At 35.7% G+C, this 18,475-nt stretch overlaps 1 pseudogene; it reads left to right on the top strand.

The window, feature by feature from the left end:
- Positions 1-13,553: 13,553 nt before the first annotated feature.
- On the top strand, positions 13,554-17,523 carry LOC101247854 (putative disease resistance protein RGA4; annotated as a pseudogene).
- The last annotated feature ends 952 nt before the right edge of the window (positions 17,524-18,475 follow it).

Here is an 18,475-nt window from a genome sequence, read left to right as displayed (position 1 = left end):
AAGGTTTGAAGCCTAACACCAAGATTTTACTTGATGTAGCTGCAGGTGGACAAGCCTTATAGAAGATTTATGCAGAACTGTTCACCTTGCTGAATAGAATTTCTCAGGGAAACCCAGAGTCAAATGAAACCTATAGTATGAAAAACTAAGGGGATATTGGAAGTAGATGTTGTCACTGCATTGACTGCTCCGATTTTTGCCATGCAGAATATGATGAACACATATTTTAGCAACATGGCTTTGGGGCAGCAGTCAACTCAAGTCAATGCAGTTCAACAACCACCATCTTGGTGTGAGATCTTTGGAGAAAGTGATCACGGTGCAGAAGGAAACGGTGCAAACCCAGACTCGATAAACTTTGTGGGCAATGCGTAGAGAGGAGGAGGCCAACAAAACTATGGGAATTCATACAACCCAAGTTGGCAAAACCTCCCAAATTTCTCTTGTAGGATAATTAGAATCAGGGCCAAAGACAAAACCAATATAGGACGCAAGGCAATGCTTATGGGTACCAACCATATGCACAACGTGAGTATCCAAAGCAACATTTCAGAAACATGAATGTTGAGGATATGTTGAAGAAGATTTTGGCGGATCAAGCTTAATCACACGCATATGTGAGAAATAGTCAGTTGTCTACAAATATCTTGGAGAAACAATTTAGACCATTTTCTAGTGCACAAATTCACGACCACGAGGAGGGTTACCTGGGAACACTGACCCAAATCCTAAATAGGTTAATGTAGTGAGTACACACAATAGTTTGCGATTGAAAGAGTTAGATCCTAAGAAAAATAACACAAAAGTTGTAAACAAGAAGAGCAAGCCTAGTAAGGGTGAGGTCAAAGAGAATAAAGCAGTTGCACCAGTTTAAAAAGTGCAACCAATGGTGAGAACACCTCCTCCATTCCCTCAGAAGTTCAAGAAACAGAAAGAGGACGAATGTTTTGGTAAGTTTCTCTCTTTTGAAACAAGTTTACATCAACTCGCCTTTGGTAGATGTTTTGCACGGTATACCTAAGTATCAAAGTACGTGAAAGAGATTGTGGCGAACAAGAGAAGGTTGACAGTGTATGAGACTATGTCACTTACTAAAGAGTGCAACTCCAAAATCCATAACAAGTTGCCTATTAAATTGAAAGATCTGGGCAATTTCAATGTTCAGATCACTAAGAATACTATTCATGCTAGAGGACTGTGTGATCCGGGAGCTAGTATTAACTTATGCCATTTTCTTTTACAAAAACCTGGGATGGAAGTTGTAAGGCCCCAAAAATGAATTAGATGAAGCTAGAGCCTAACATGGTTATCAATATGGTCTAAGTTCCTAAAATGGTTTATAATGTGGTTTTGAGGTAGAGTCTAAGAGTTTAGGTGCATTGGAAGTCAAACGTCAAGGGACGACCAAGACGTTCGACGACTAAGTCACCTAGGTGCCTCATATGTGGTTACGTGCCTAATTGTGTGTTTCATGAGGTTATAAGGTCCTTAAATGATTTAGTATGGTGCTTATAGGTAGTGTGTCAAGTCTCATGAAGTTTGGAGGTCATATGTCCATGACGTTCGAAAGGTTTGCCTTGAAATGACCATGTGTGTCTATACATGTTTCGTCGAGTTTTACATGTTTGTTTTGGATGAAATTCATTTGGGAGGTCCTAAACTCGTATATGAGCATATTTGGTTTGGAAATGTTCGGGTACGACTCCATGTAGGACCTAAAAGAGGCTCTAAATAAGGACCCCAACTTGGAGCTCAACACTACCAGGCAGTAACAGTCGACTGCCCCAAACGACGGCCAGTCGACCAGGAGACGGCCCATCGATGGTTGGTGTCGATGGAGCCACTTGGCCTGCAGGTTTAGGAGTTTCATGAGAAACCAACAAGACCCCAGCGTGGGTGAGACCACTGACCGTTGATGCTGGCGTCGATGGTGATGTGTGTTTCCTGCCAGTTTCCTGTTAAGGCTTGAGGTTTTTGGGAAATTCACCCCAAGTCTTATAAAATATGAGGACATTTATTTTTAGTGTTTATGGGTATTTTAAGAGTATGAAAGTCATTAAACTCTCATTTAAACCCTAACACCCAAATCACAACACATTCCCTCCCAAAGTTTCTTCAAAAACCTCCATGAGAGTGCAAGGTGAAGATGGAGCTTGAAGATGGTTCTTCAATGAAGTTTATTCTTCAATTATCATTGGCATCTTTGAATAAGGTATGAGAGTTCTTCATCTAAGGCTTGCTATCACCTTAGAGCCAATTTCAAAGATGATTTTCAAAGATTTCAAAAAGATGAAAAAAGTCCTTCAAACACTAAGATATAATAAAATTGATTGTTTAATGGATGTTTTCAAATGAAATTCTCCATGAACCCTTGACCTTCACAAATCTCTTAATCTGACTAAAATATGGGTTATGTGATCATGCCTTGATATTAATTAATTCAAGTGTAGACTGTTATGGACTTTTGTTTCGTGTATAGATTATGATTAATTAGTGTATAGGATATTTCAATTTTATCAATTGAGTATTGTATATTCTTAAATCTTGAATATTAGGCCTATTGAATTGATATTGACTTAAGGCTTATGAATTCTAGTGTAGTTTTCTATGGGCTATTGATTGATGTAATAATTGTATTCAATTGATGTCTAATTGGTATTAGATTGATAAACCTATATTGAATTGACTTTGATTCACTGAGTATTATGGTTTATGTATTGAATTGATGTTCATGGCCATGGGTAAGGGCCTATGGTTTGGAATTGGATGATTTTAGCTTTGGAATCAAAGTGGTAAGATGGAGTGGGGTATGCTGCCCTAATTCCCTTTATTTCAGTAAATTAGACTTCAATTACATTGTGATTGGTATGTTCAACTTATGGTGGTGGTGCTATGTAAATAAATGTGGCCTTGTCGGCGTTACTTTATGCAATATGATGATAATGTCCTTGTCGGCACTATTTGAAGTATTATGATGATTTGTGTAGTTGGGTGAAGTAATGTGAAAATATGTGTTCTTTCTATGTGTGTTAGGAAATCATGTAGACCATGACTATGTGCTTCTATGTGTAGTCTTAGGGTTGATGCATGGTTGTTCCTACTTGACTATATGAGTCTATAATGGTTATATTGATGATGATATGGTAGTGTATAGAATAACTTAAAGATGATAATGGTTATTCCCAAGTACCATAAAGAAGGACATGTGATATGTGTTAAAGTGAAGTATATTGTGTCTTGTCTTGGTTGACTTGTGCCCCTTACTTGATGCATGTATGAAGGTGAATATGTGATGTCTTGAGTGCATGAGTGATATTTACCTTGAATGATGTTAAGAGGGTCTTTATGTGAAACGTTGAACCTAGTGGTAAGGTTATTAATGTTGAAGTTGTAAGCCGTAAAGCCGTAATGGTATCCTTCAAAGTAAAGAAATGATAGACTTAAGGTTAATTGACTGGAACGACATCATATTAATTTCTTGTCGTCATTGTAAGGTAGCCCTAGTGGACCTTCCTTTGGTAGGGTAAATGTAATTGGGTTATGAACTTGATATGGAACCCCTTTATATAAACTTTTTTAATGAAAATTACTCTATGAGAACAAAGGCTAGCATCGAGTGAGTATGGTAAGGGAAGTAGTTCTAGTTAAAGGATGAGACTAGAATACAAAGGACACCCTTCATATTCCTTAACCATGTGCCGACATGTGATGTGTCCAAGTTCTACCATTGGCAAGTAGAACACCCTCATTGGAGTATGTTAGAACTCAGGTTTCCATGCTTTGTTACCATGGTCTATGTCGGTTATTGCCTATTCTCATCATATGGGATACTTACTAGCATTAGAGAAATTCTATGAAGTTTAGGTGGTGGTATGGGATGCTATTTAGTCATTGCACAATAGGCTTTGAAGGTGTTAGTTGGAGTCCCTAGGAATTGTTCAAGACCATTAATTGAATGTCCTTATGTGATGACTGAGTCGTAAATGAACTAATGAATGTAATAACTTAAGTTCAGAAAGTATGTTAATTGAATAAGTACTTACCTAGAGTAGTTATGGGTTGTCTAGTTAAGGCATAAAGAGGGCATAAGAAGGGTCACTTCGTATCTTACCTAGATAAGTCTTAAGAATGACTCTAGTTAGGGAAGATGTTTATTATGTAGACATAATCCAAACTTAGGTAGTCTCAAAGATTATTTAGATAATCTTGAAGAGGTCAATCATGGACGTTATCTTCTTGATTTACTTAAGTTAGTCTTTTGATAACCTTTGTAAAGGAGAATGCCATATTATATGTATACTAATGTATTAAGTGAGAATGATTCTATCTTAGGTAGTCTATAGGATTTCTAAGTGTGTGTAAGGGATTTTATGTGCAGTCGCTTCACAACTCACTCAAGAGAGACTTAGAATCACCTTTGGTTCATATGTTTGATGTCTTGTAAATGTATGTTAATCTTATTATGGGTGGTATTTTGGATCATTTAGGTTTGCTTATAGAGGGTGTATGGGCGATCTCTCTTTGTATTACTTAAGTGAGTCTTAGAATAACTTTAAGTGAGGGTATTATATGCTAAAAGGTGTGCAAAGTGAAGCTAGGGAACTTCATTGTAAGAGTGAAGAAGTTCAATGTAACATTTCCTAAAAATGTGACTATTTGCTTAAATGATTTCTTATGTGTTTCTAAGTTGTTAAATGTTGTTCTTATGTTTATAGTATGATGTTTTAATCAAAATTCATGAAAAACATGTTATTTACTAAATGTCCTTTTTCATGGTTTTTGCATGGCTTCCATACTTAGTACATCTAATGTACTAACCCCTTCTTTTACCTTTTTGACTAAAGTGTAGGGAATTGGAAGTTTTGATATGCCATGGAGGATGGATAGGTTTCTAAGAGTTGAAGATGAAGTATTGGTGAGTCCTCATCGATTCGAGGATAATATCCACATGTTCTTTTACGTCCTAGTCTTTATTTTATGTCTTGTATGGGATTAGTCCCAAGTGTTGTATACTCCAAAGTTTAGATGGTTCCAAAAGATGTTGTAAAGTTTTATTTTTTTTTAAAATAAAAGTCTTCCGCTTGTGTAATGTTTATGTACACAGTTCTTCATGTGTGAAGAAAATTTTAAGTTCTTACTCACTTTAGTATGTTTATTATACAATGAATGATACGATTGGCTTAGATGAGACTTCTTGAAGTCTCATTTGCCGTGTGAAGACACAAGGATGCTCTAACTTCTCGGATGTACTTGTGGGTCGTGACAGTAGTTCCTAAACCAACTACCATAATTTTGCAGTTGGAGGATAGATTAGCGGCTAGGCCTTAGGGTGTTGTGGAAGATGTGTTGGTACAAGTGGGATCTTTGATTTTTCCAATAGATTTTGTAGTCGAGAGGTACCTTTCATTATAAGAAGACCTTTCTTAGCGACTGAGAGGGCAATAATTGGTGTAGAAACTGGACAACTTACTATGAGAGCTCATGATAAAGTATAAGTTTTTGATGTGTATAAAGCCTTGAAAATGCCAGCTGTGTATGAGGAGTTGTTTGCCATAACCTTAATTGATCTTGAAGCAGAAACTAAGTATATTGCATTCAAGGATTCCCTAAAGCGAGTGTTAGTGGGTGATGACTTATATGGGGATGCTGAAGCACAAGAAATTGTGCAGTTTTTTGATGTATCACTTATAGTGACAATTGGAGATCAGTGGGAGCCTCTAAATAGGGTGTTGGGTCCTACCCAATCCCTCAATAGTAGAAGCCCCCAAAATGGAGCTGAAAGCATTGTCAGCCAATATCATTTGTGCATTTTTGGGTGAAGATAAAGTCATTTTGTTGACAACATTATCTGACGAACAGGTGGAAGTCGCACTGCTGATTCTGAAAAGAAGGAAAGCAGCTCTGGGATGACAAATATTTGACATCCATGGAAATAGCCCTGCTCTATATATGCATAAAATATACATGGAAGAAGGGTACAATGCAAGTGCACAACATTAGTGGAGGCTAAATTCATTGATGATTAAGTGGTTAGATACAGAGATTGTATAGCCGACATCTGACAATAAATGGGTAAGTCCAGTGTAGCGTGTGCCCAAGAAGAGCGGAATGAAAGTTGTGACCAATGAAAAGAATGAGATGATACCCACCAGAATAGTGGTTGAGTGGAGGATTTGCATGGATTACACGAAACTCAATGAAGCCACTAGGAAGGACCACTATCTGGTGCCTTTTATTGATCAAATGTTAGACAGGCTGGTTGGCCAAGAGTATTAATGTCACATACGGGGAGCACCCCCTAGAAGTAACATGACGTACTTGACCTCTCGAAGGTCTTATACAAGCCCATAGTTATCATTCATCACATTGTCATAGGTAAATTTAGAAGAAAATTTAAAACTTTCTTAGCACATCATATGCTAGAACATTACTTCATATATATATATATAAATATTATCATACATAGTTAAAGACTATAGTCTCTTTTGCCATCGTAAACTCAACATCATAAGAGTACATTAGGGACACGACCCTTACGACATAATACATAAGTAAACTTATACAATTCATAAGACTTTATAGTAAGCTAACATTAGAACATCCTTGGACTTAAGGATTCCTTTCCTTGAGCTTGAGAATCATATATCAAGCTCATCAATCATATAGACATCCTTTAAGCATCCATAACCTACACGTTGCGTAAAAAGTAGAGAAGAATGGAGTTAGTATAAGAATGCGCTAAGTATGGCAACCACGCAAAAACATGCATTTAAAAGGGACATTTTTTTGAAATCATACTTCATGCCTTTTTGTGAAAACTTCATAAAACCTTTATACAATAGAATTTATATCATTTACATACTTCATATAGACATATTCAAAGGCCAAACATCATAAAAAATCACATATTATATTTCAGCCCCATTTGAGGTCACTTTACAGTAAGCTCCTTTCGCTTTACAGTGAACTACTTTCCTTTTACAGTGAAGTTCTCCTTTTAAGTCATTAACCTCCCAAGTTACCCTCTAGTGATATTTGGTGCAATGCATCACCTTAAGGTCATAAGGAAAATCATAATACAACTTATATAAGCCAACACATACCATTATAGAAGTATAATGTATAAAAGACATACTTAGGCTAAGACATAATAACATTATAGTAAGCTCTTGTCATTATGCATATGTACTTATTTTGCTTCACATAAAACCTTATGAAACCTTACTCATAATCCCAATCTAAATATACTAGTGCAATGTACATGTGAAGCCCCATAACCTCACACATACTTAGTAGACCTATCATGAGACCACAAACCTTAATATCCAATTCATACATCAACATAGAAAGTGAGGGCAACTTCATTCATGTCAACAACCTTCATCATGTGGTCATTAAGACCAATCTAGTGCGTCACTTAGATCCATTAGGACTCATACCATGCACTTCATCACAACAAGTAGACAATTACTACAAAGTCATGCATAAAGAACATATACATAATCATACACCTTAGAACACCTTCCTAGAACTCCCTAAGAAGCCACTTGTGCAATGTCTAGGTGGGTTCATTACTTCCACCTATCCTAAGTAACCTCCCCTAGGTCATCCTAGTTAGGGTCTTAGTCATTTACTTCCATTGTCCATTTTTGTTTAGGGAAAATATAGCCTTAACCGAAAATAAGACCATGTGAGCCAAACATGGAATTTAATGTCATCCCCTCACACCAAAAGAGGGTATCTTACTTGCCAAGGTAAGACACGAGTATCATGCTAGCATATTAAGTCATATCACTTGCTAGATCCTATGGGGCAACATAGTTATGGAAACTTGGGGGCATCATGGAAACATCACTCTAACGCCCTTTTTGGGTCATGAGGCTATCCACCTCGTGAGGTCTATGGTGACCTATCTTCCTACAATGGGAAGGGACACCCTTCATCTTCAAGTTCACTCGGTGCTAAGATAATCTTCCTTTATTAAAAGTCTTTAATTACATTACTTTATAAAACACAGGCTTTAGGAGATTCACTCCCCATATGCTTAGCTCATAGGATATAGATGAGAAGTCTTTTCATCAACCTATATCATATGAGAAAATCTTTCACATGGACATAACATATGTAAGCATCTATCTAGTTTAGGATACTCTTAAGCACACCTTTCAAGAGCCCCTCTATTGACTAGATCATCATACATGTGTGTTTACCTACATCTGAGCAAAACTTTTAACATAACACCTTTAGACCACACATGTTCGTACTTTACTTTATTCATGCATAAGTGTACAAGTGTAACTATATGAGCCATGCTTTCATATAAACACATTTAGACACTATGTATAATCATACTTCATAATACCACATACTTCACATTATGGCATGTAAGACATGTTCATAACATACTCATGCATTCATATCCAGGTACATAAGAGACCAAACCTAGGAGCTATTCTTTCAAGGTACACATATGCTATGCATAGACAAGGTCTCCATACTAGTACACCTATCAAGTCATCCTAGTTAAGGAAACACATATCATACTTTCATAGACATAAGCTTAACATGCATAGTAGTAGACACTAATGAATATTAGAACAACCTTTCATTAGACACTATGATCTTATACTACTTGTAAGCATGCATGTAGAGTGAGGGTATGTGTACATTGGTCAATATGATCACATAATAGCTATCAATAATACATTGAGTCAGCCACCCTCTTAGGACCACAATCCACAACCAAACATAGACTATACAACACATAATAGCATAGGATGCAAGCGAACTTCATATTACACTTAAGACTCCTAACTTTTGCTATTCATGCATTCACATAGGGGTACATAGGTAGGGAGAATCATTCCTTAAATATTTCATTAATGGCAACACCTACACATAACCCTAACGTAATCATTCTCGTGCTCATAACAATAGTAAGATAACCTAGATTCACAACTAAAGTAGAAGACTAGGCACAAGTTACACATAAGATGGTCATCATCACCACACATTCATATATTCATCAATTTTCCTTCAAGGCCATGGTCAAAACATATATAATGACAATAAAGTAAACACCTCCATCAAAAAATGTACCATACCTAACAATGTCATACAAGGCTTCATCAACTACAATAATATAGAAAAGTAGAGAGGAAGAGTCATTCTTACCAATTCATCAACCTTTTATCATCATTGATTAATACACCTTTTTCATCATCAATACATTATAGGTCAGTATCTAAATATACATTAAATCATGAAAGAAACCATGTACAAGTCGCTACAAAATCATACTATAACATAATACAAGGCATCACATATATACTAGAAGGTAGAAAGTCATAGATCACTTACTAATATTCTTTACTTTGATCACCATTATTAACATTAATAATATACCTATAATACCAACCTAGGGCAGTAGATAACGACACAATAATCACAATGATCTTTGCATAATCAAAATCCTACACAATTATTCTATAATCGAAATCACTGTAACACATAGAGACATAGGCTCATCATGTTCAAATCTTCATACATTGATCTACATGGATCCTTCATTATCAATACACGTAAATAACATTAGACATAAACAATTCAACGTAATAGAATTACAATTCAACCAATAACAAGCCACGATAACAATGCCCATGCAAGGGCTAAATCGAGTTTGGGAAGGAGCATGGGTTCACAATGTGATTGGATTATTTTTCACGTTAAAACCAATACATTATCATCATTCATCATGATTAATCCATTGAAAACATTTTGAGAAAGAACCATGGCTAGATTGAAAGATTGAAAGTTTGATCATGAAATTCTCTTTGAAAACTTTGAGATTAACTGTCTAGATGGAAGGGTAACGAGAGATAAAGGATCACCATAACTTTATCTAGAATAAAACCTCTAAAAATTGATGAATAATCCATGTAAATCCAAGCTCCAAGTTGTTCTTGAGCTTTACCTTCAATGGAGGTTTCTAGAGATTTGGTTTTAGAGGGAAAGTCTATTTTGAGTGAATTGAATTGGGAATGGGTTGATCACGTTTTTGATCCCTTAAATACACCCAAAAATAAATAAATAAACCTATTAGTGTCAGGTTAGGACGTGGGGCGAATTTCCCATTCACCCCTTTAATGAAAAAGTGTGCATGTAATGACACATGGCCTGCATCGAGGGACCGTTCTGTGCCTTTCCTCGTTTGGGTCTGAGGCTGTCATGTGGCCAATAATTCTCTAGTTTAAGTGCTCATATAAGCCTCTCCATTGACGGGGATTCAGTCAACCAACGGGGCATCATTTGAGCTCATCGATTGACACTACCAAGGCAGTGTCTCGACAACCTTTAGGTCTTTATTGTGGGCCCTTTTGCGGGGACCTTGGGAAGTCGTACACTAGAGTTTCCAACATAAATATGAATATTAAAAAGTTGAGGACCTTCCACATCAGTTTCACCTAAAACAATTACACGCAACACGTCCAAACATGCTAGGCACCATTAAGACACACACATGCATGTCTCAAGGCCTATCTTTCGAATGTCTTGGACGTTTGACCTCTAAACTTCATGAAACTCAATGAACTATTTATACAAATCATTATAACTCATTTTGAGACTTCATAAGCTCATTAAACATTCAAAAACACATAAAAACATCTAAGGCTCCTTTGGCGACTAGTCGTCGAACGTCTTGGTTGTTCCTTGACGTTCGACTTCCAAATCACCTCTAACTTTGCACACTGCCTGAATACCATATTATAAACCATTTTAGGACCTTAGAACCTTATAACGGGCATTTTAGAATCTAGACACCCTAACTCATTTTGGGGATCTTACAATTAGTGTATCCTTGATGGTTACTTAGGGTATAACTAGATTGTCATTCCATCAGAGGATCAAGAGAAGACGACATTCACTTGTCCATATGGCACATATATGTTCAAATGCATGTCATTTGGCTTGTGCAATGCCCCAACTACATTTCAGAAATGTATGATGACAATCTTCCATGTTGAAGTCTTCATGGACGATTTCTCAGTGTTTGGTGAGTCATTTAAACTATGTTTAAATAATCTTGACAGAGTTCTTGCTAGGTGTGAGAAGACTAATTTGGTGTTGAACTCGGAGAAATGGCACTTCTTGGTCCGAGAAAGAATTGTGTTGGGAAACAAGATCTCCAAGAGTGGGCTAGAATTTGATAAAGTGAAGGTGTGAGTGATTGAGAAGTTGTTCCCACCTATATAAGTGAAGGGAGTGCGAAGCTTTCTTGGACACGCTGGCTTTTACAGGAGGCTCATCAAGGACTTCTCTAAAACTGCAAGACTTATGTGCAGCTTATTAGAGAAAAGAGATGAAACTTGTGTTTAATGAAAAATGCTAGTAGGCTTTTGAGATGCTGAAGCAGAAATTGATTGAAGCACCTCTTTTGATTGCTCCAAATTGGGAGCTCCCATTCGAGCTGATGTGTAATGCCAGTGAAATAGACACACATGTCCTATATGACACTATCACGTAGGACACTATGTAGGACAAAAAATGACATATACAATGTCATGTAGGACATTTATGTATATTTGTTCAACTTTAAACAAGTTTAAGCGTCTACTTGTGCACGTCAAAGTTGAAGGCATAAATGTGATTTGAAACCAAGTTAAAGGGCATTTATGTATTATGCCCGTTTCTTATATCAAAACTTTAATTTTTGTTTATAATTTTGTGTATGATTGTGAAATTTGATGTTTCCAAGTTAAGATTAAAGGTATTTTGTGTGTTTCTTTTATTTTGGTTGTTGATAATGAAAAGATTGACGAATTTTATGGTAAAATGAGGAGAAGAATTAATCAACCAACTTGATTTTTGTTTGAAAAGGTGGAGAAGATGGAGTATATTTTAAAGTATTTGTATTTTCTTATTTAAATAAAAATTATAATTTTTAAAAATAAAATTTAAGCTTCTGACGCGCTCAAAACGGGTGCATTCTACACAATATGCAAACTTAGCAAAAAGTGTCGAATTGACACAGTAAAACCTTACTATAACTGTCTAAAATGAACAAATCCTACTTAAGACGTCTAAGTAAAAATTAGTACCTACTTTAAGGGGCCGCGGATGGGTTACCCCTTAAATAAAATTATTATTTAATATTAAATTAATTATATATTACTCCCTCTGTTTCAAAAAGAATGTCCATATTTCCTTTTTAGTCTGTTTCAAAAAGAATAACCCATTTCCTTTTTGGCAACACTTTACCTTTAATTTTCCACGTGTCATGTTTAAGACCACATAATTAAAGGACATTTTGGTACATTTGACAGAATTTTAATTTAGAACCACAAGATTAAAAAGTCTTCTTTCTTTTATTAAACTCCGTTCCAAATCAAACTAGATCATCATTTTTTAAACTAAGGGAGTAACATTAATTTAGTTTTAGGAATAAAATAAGGATAGAATGATAATTCAATTTTTAAATTAGAAGCTTTCCACTTATAATAATATATGGAATGATCGAGATATGATCTATGATATGATGTGATGATTGATACTTCATATTTTAATTTTACTTCAAAGATAGCATCATACTTAATTTTAAAATAATTCAACCTTGATTATTTAATTTTATGCATGATAAAATAAATTATGATCATATTATTATTATAATTTAGTTAGAGACCACAAATTTCAGAGTATATGTTTATAACAATTAGCAAGCTTTCTTTTTCAAAAGCATACATGCCCCCACCAAGTTGACAGACTGATAGGACCAGCAGGAAGCTGCCCTTTATGAAAAGAAAAAGTGTTGGCATCTGCAATTTTCTTGAAATGCATCCCACATCATTGTTGCGATAAATAGTCATTATTCTTAATTAAAATCTCGGGCACAAATTTTTGCGATACAAATATTTTTTGTTAAAAAGTGAATTCGAACATAAAATTACATCAACACACTGTCACTAATGAATAACTTTACTTTGTCCTGGATTGTAGTAGAACGTTGACATTATTTCACCCTTAACTAAAAAAAAAATTTCAATTTAACTGTTAAATATATTTTTTTAAAATTAAAATAATTACTTTCGAATAAATCTTGCAACGTCTTATGCAGATATAGACGAATATTTAACCAAACTAAATTATTATATAAAACAATTTACCAAAGTAATACATTTTTCTAAAATTTTACAAAACTAGTATAAACGTATTTCATGGTAACGTTTTAGGGTATATTTTATTTTTTTAAAACTAACAGCATTAGGTTGATATACGTCTCTAAGTAACGTTTTACTTTTAAAACGTTATTTTCAGTAACGTTTTACTCCTAAAACGTTACTGTGAGTAACGTTTTAGGAGTAAAACGTCACTATGAGTAACGTATATCAATCTAACGTCATCAACTTTTAAAAAATAAAATATATCCTAAAACGTTACTGTGAAATACGCTTATACTAGTTTTGTAAAATTTTAAAAAAACATATTATTTTGATGAATGACTTTATATAATGGCTTAGGTTGGTTAAAACCTCGATATAGACTCACTTCAATGTGGACTTGGACACCAAACAAGAAAAGAAGAAGCAGCCTTTAAAATGCCCAATATTTCGTTCCAGTTCACAAATATCTACATTTTAAACCATGGCAGAAGCTTTCCTTCAATTTCTGCTAGACAATCTCACTTCTTTCATCAATGATAAACTAGTATTATTCTTCGGTTTCGAAAAGGAATTTGAAAAGCTCTCAAGCATGTTTTCGACAATTCAAGCTGTGCTTGAAGATGCTCAAGAGAAGAAATTGAAGGACAAGGCAATAGAGAATTGGTTGCAGAAATTCAATGGTGCTGCGTATGAAGTCGATGACATATTGGACGAATGTAAAAGTGAGGCAACAATATTCGAGCAATCTCGATTAGGGTTTCATCATCAAGGGATTATCACTTTCCGTCACAAAATTGGGGAAACAGGTATGAGTACATCTAAACTATCATATTTTCGCGATTTTCAGATCTCAACTATACGAACACATTTCAATACTGAACTGTTGGTGCCTCTGGTACAGCACTTCCATCGGTTAAATCTAGTTAGGATGTTTATTAGTAGTTTTAATTGAATGGATAACAGTTAAAAGGTAGGTTAAAAAATCAAAATTAGGGTTCTAGAATCTGAGTTAAACAGGTATAAGTTGTCAGCCTTGATTTTTTCTGAATGTTTTTCGCTTAACTTTTGATTGTGCTAAAAGAATAATCTAGGGTTGTGTATTTTTGAGTTCATTATAGGATTGTATAAAAAGTTCTAGGGTTCATGAGGAAATGGAAGAGGAAAATCGGGAAGAAAATCGGAGAAATGATGGGAAAGTGAAGAAGAAAGGTGAAGAAATGAAGGATTTAAAGGAAATAGAAAAAAATATATTAAGCTCGATTGGTTGTTGTAGATGCTATATGGACCAATTTTTATGGGTGTTTTAAGTCCCCGCACACCTCTTATCGAGTCATTTCAAACATTTGGCTCACTTAGCATTGAGGTGTGTATAATACAAAGGGTGTTACAGTTTAGGTAGAAAAAGGGAGTTTGAATAGTTGGGTTATGAAATTAGCGAAGAAAGTGATAATTTAGTGGTGTTTAATTTGCTTTATTTTGCAAAAGCTTTTACATTTCTTGCTGACTCCTTCTAATGAGATCAATTGCAATAAAATTTTCCAACAGGTTTTGTTTTTACTGAACCTGAAGTCTATGGAAGGGACAAAGAGCAGGATGAGATAGTGAAAATTCTGATCAACAATGTTAATGTTGCCGAAGAACTTCTTGTGTTACCTATAATTGGTATGGGGGACTAGGAAAGACGACACTTGCCCAAATGATCTTCAATGATGAGAGGGTAACTGAGCATTTCAATCCCAAAATATGGATTTGTGTCTCAGATGATTTTGATGAGAAGAGGTTGTTGAAAGAAGGGTCTCTGTATGTTGAGGACTTGGCTTCGTTTCAGAAGAAGCTTCAGGAGTTATTGACTAGAAAACGATACTTGCTTGTCTTAGATGATGTTTGGAGTGATGATCAAGATAAGTGGGCTAAGTTAAGAGCAGTCTTGAAGGTTGGAGCAAGAGGTGCTTCTGTTCTAGCAACTACTCGTCTTGAAAAGGTTGGATCAATTATGGGAACGTTAGTACTATCATTTGTCAAGTTTATCTCAACATGATGGTTTACTGTTGTTTATGCAATGCGCGTTTGGGCAAAAAAGAGAAATAAATTAAATCTTGTGGCCATCGGAAAGGAAATTGTGAAGAAATATGGTGGTGTGCCTTTAGCGTCCAAGACTCTTGGAGTTATTTTACGATTCAGGAGAGAAGAAAGTGAATGGGAACATGTGAGAGATAATGAGATTTGGAATTTGCCTCAAGATGAAAGTTCTATTCTACCTGCCCTGAGGCTGAGTTATCATCACCTTCCATTTAATTTGAGACAATGTTTTGCATATTGTGCAGTGTTCCCAAAGGACACCAAAATGGAAAAGGATAATTTAATCACTCTTTGGATGGCACATGGTTTTCTTTCATCGAAAGGAAATTTGGAGCTAGAGGATGTCGGTAATGAAGTACGGAAATAATTATACATGAGGTCCTTTTTCCAAGAGGTTGTAGTGGATGAATTTGGTAAAACTTATTTCAAGATGCATGACGTCATTCATGATTTGGCTACATCTTTGATTTCAGCAAACACATCAAGCAGCAATATCCGTCAAGTACAAGTAGGAGAGGAAAATAGCATATTGTCCATTGGTTTTTCTAAAACAGTGTCTTCTTACTCTTCCTCACTCCTGAAAACCTTTGTCTCACTAAGGGTGCTTGATATGAGTTACTCGAGAGTATATAATTATCATCTTTCATCGGAAATCTAATACATTTAAGGCTCCTAAAACTGTCAAGCACTAGAATTCGTAGTCTTCCTAAGAGGTTATGCAAGCTTCAAAATCTCCAGACTCTTAATCTAAAATCTTGTCGCTCACTTTCTTTTCTGCCAAAGCAAACAAGTAAACTAAGTAGTCTTCGGAATCTTCTGCTCGATTACTGTCCATTGACCTCTATGTCACCAAGAATAGGATCGTTGACATGCCTTAAGACTCTAGATTGCTTTGTTATTGGTAGGAGAAAAGGTTATCGACTTGGTGAACTACGAAACCTAAACCTTGGTGGCTCACTTTCAATCACGCATCTTGAAAGAGTGAGGAAGGATATAGATGCAAAAGAAGCCAATTTATTTGCTTAAGCAAATCTCTACTCTTTATGTATGAGCTGGGATAGGTCCGATAGATATGAATCAGAAAATGATTTGGATGAGGAAGTGCTTAAGTCCCTCAAACCACACCCCAACCTGAAATCTTTAAAAGTAACTGGCTTCAGAGGTCTCTGTCTCCCGGACTGGATGAACGTTCAGTTTTGAAAAATGTTGTCTCTATTGATGTTGATAGCTGTAAAAACTGTTTACGCCTTCCACCCTTTGGAGATCTGCCTTGTCTAGAAAGTTTATGCTTATTTGGCGGGTCTGTAGATTATATTGAAGACAATGTTCATGACTGTAGAAGGTTTCCATCCTTGCGATGCCTTGTCATAAAAGGCTTTCCGAACCTGAAAGGATTGCTACAAAAGGAAGCAAAGGATCAATTTCCCATACTCGAGGAAATGGAGAATCATGATTGCACTATGCTCGTCTTTCAAACCCTTGCTTGTGTCAAGAAATTAGAAGTTTGAGGCAAAGACAGATCACAGATGCAACGACTTTGAGCTCCATATCTGATCTTAGCACTCTCACCTTGTTGTATATTAGTCACAATGCCGAACAGACTTCACCCTAGAAGAAATGTTCAAACACCTTGCCTATCTCGAGTCCACGAGTATTACATCCTTCAAAAAACTTGAAGAGCTGCCTACCAGCATGGCCAGTCTAACTGCTTTGAAGCGTTTGGATATTCGAAGTTGTCATTCACTAGAGAGTCTCCCTGAGCAAGTACTGGAAGGTTTAACTTCACTCATGGAGTTATTCATTCAGGATTGTGAGATGCTAAAGACTATCAGAGGGATTGCAACACCTAACAACCCTTACAAGACTAGTAGTTGCTCTTTGTCCAGAGATGGTGACCTTGCCTTTGAGGATTCAAAACTTACACTCTCTTCAATCACTGGTGATCTGGAATTGCCCTCGTATCTGCAATCACTTCCAGCTGGGATTATGGACACAGAGAATCTGCAAGCATCGCGAATTGTTTATTGTCCAGAACTGGCAAAGCGCTGCGGGAAGGAGATAGGGGAGGACTGGAACAAAATTGCTCACATTCCAAATGTGCAAGCATATCAGTTAGTTTTATTTGTAGTTCTTCTTCCAGGTAAGCCTTCCATATAGTTGACATAACTGTGATGCAGCAATGCATGAGGGTATTAGGATATCTTGTAGTAACTAAAATCTTTTGGCATGCTGTGTCGCGTGCATGCTAGACTTATCACCAAAAAGCTATTCATTCTCTAGATTGTTGTAGTACTAGTGTTATATTGCACAATTTTAATGTTTTGCTGAGTAAAATGGATTGCCATTTTGCAGATGAATCATATTGGAAAGCAAATGAATAAAAAAATCATATTGGCCAATTTCTTTCACTTTACCTAATACAAGCTAATAATAACACATGGAAAAGAAAATTATATGCTGACTTGTGTAACTTAAAGAACAATAATTTTCTTGAACCAAGCATGTGAATTTCCAACTGCATGAAAATTATATAATTGTGAACTTCAGGGAAGAGGAAGAGTAACTTTCTAAATAAGAAATTTATGTTTTTATTCATATTATATACCATTCTAAACACTTTCTTAGGTTCCAAACAAACAAAGGATGGTCTTTTTGAGTCATTTAAAAGTCACAGAGATCAAGACACAGTTCATTCAAAAGAAACAGAAATACTATCTCAAATGGTCACTTATGGACTAGGTTGCTCAGATCCGACATGCATGTTATGAGTGAGTCCGAAGCATATGGATAGACTTAATGAAATCTCCCATCTTCAGAATCAATGAAAAACTTAGACAAAGGTTCAGATATGACTAAATAGAAACCACCTTGTACCACTACAATTTTGTCACCATTACTAACTAAATCCCCACTTTAACACATAATAACATTTCCACTATTGATAGCTCTATTTAACATTAACTTATTTAAGAACAGTTGAGAAGTTGAAGAGAAAGGACAAATAGACTTCAAACAACCATTCTAGATTCATTATTCATCGTAAACCTGGTAGGTAGTTAATGCATGTCGAACAACCTATAGCCCTAGTAAGAGGTTGTTTCTGATAGACCTCAACTAAACCGTGATAGCTAATAATTTGAAAATCTCCAATTCAGGGATCATTCATAAAGTTCCATCACTTGCATTGCAACAATCTTGCAATTTAGTAAGTACAAAGTTCAAAATTAACTAAACAAAGG

This window comes from Solanum lycopersicum, chromosome 9, assembly GCF_036512215.1.
Source record: "Solanum lycopersicum chromosome 9, SLM_r2.1".
Lineage (NCBI taxonomy): Eukaryota > Viridiplantae > Streptophyta > Magnoliopsida > Solanales > Solanaceae > Solanum > Solanum lycopersicum.
Note: the sequence above shows the minus strand (reverse complement) of the source record. Positions and strands in the feature narration are given on the sequence as shown.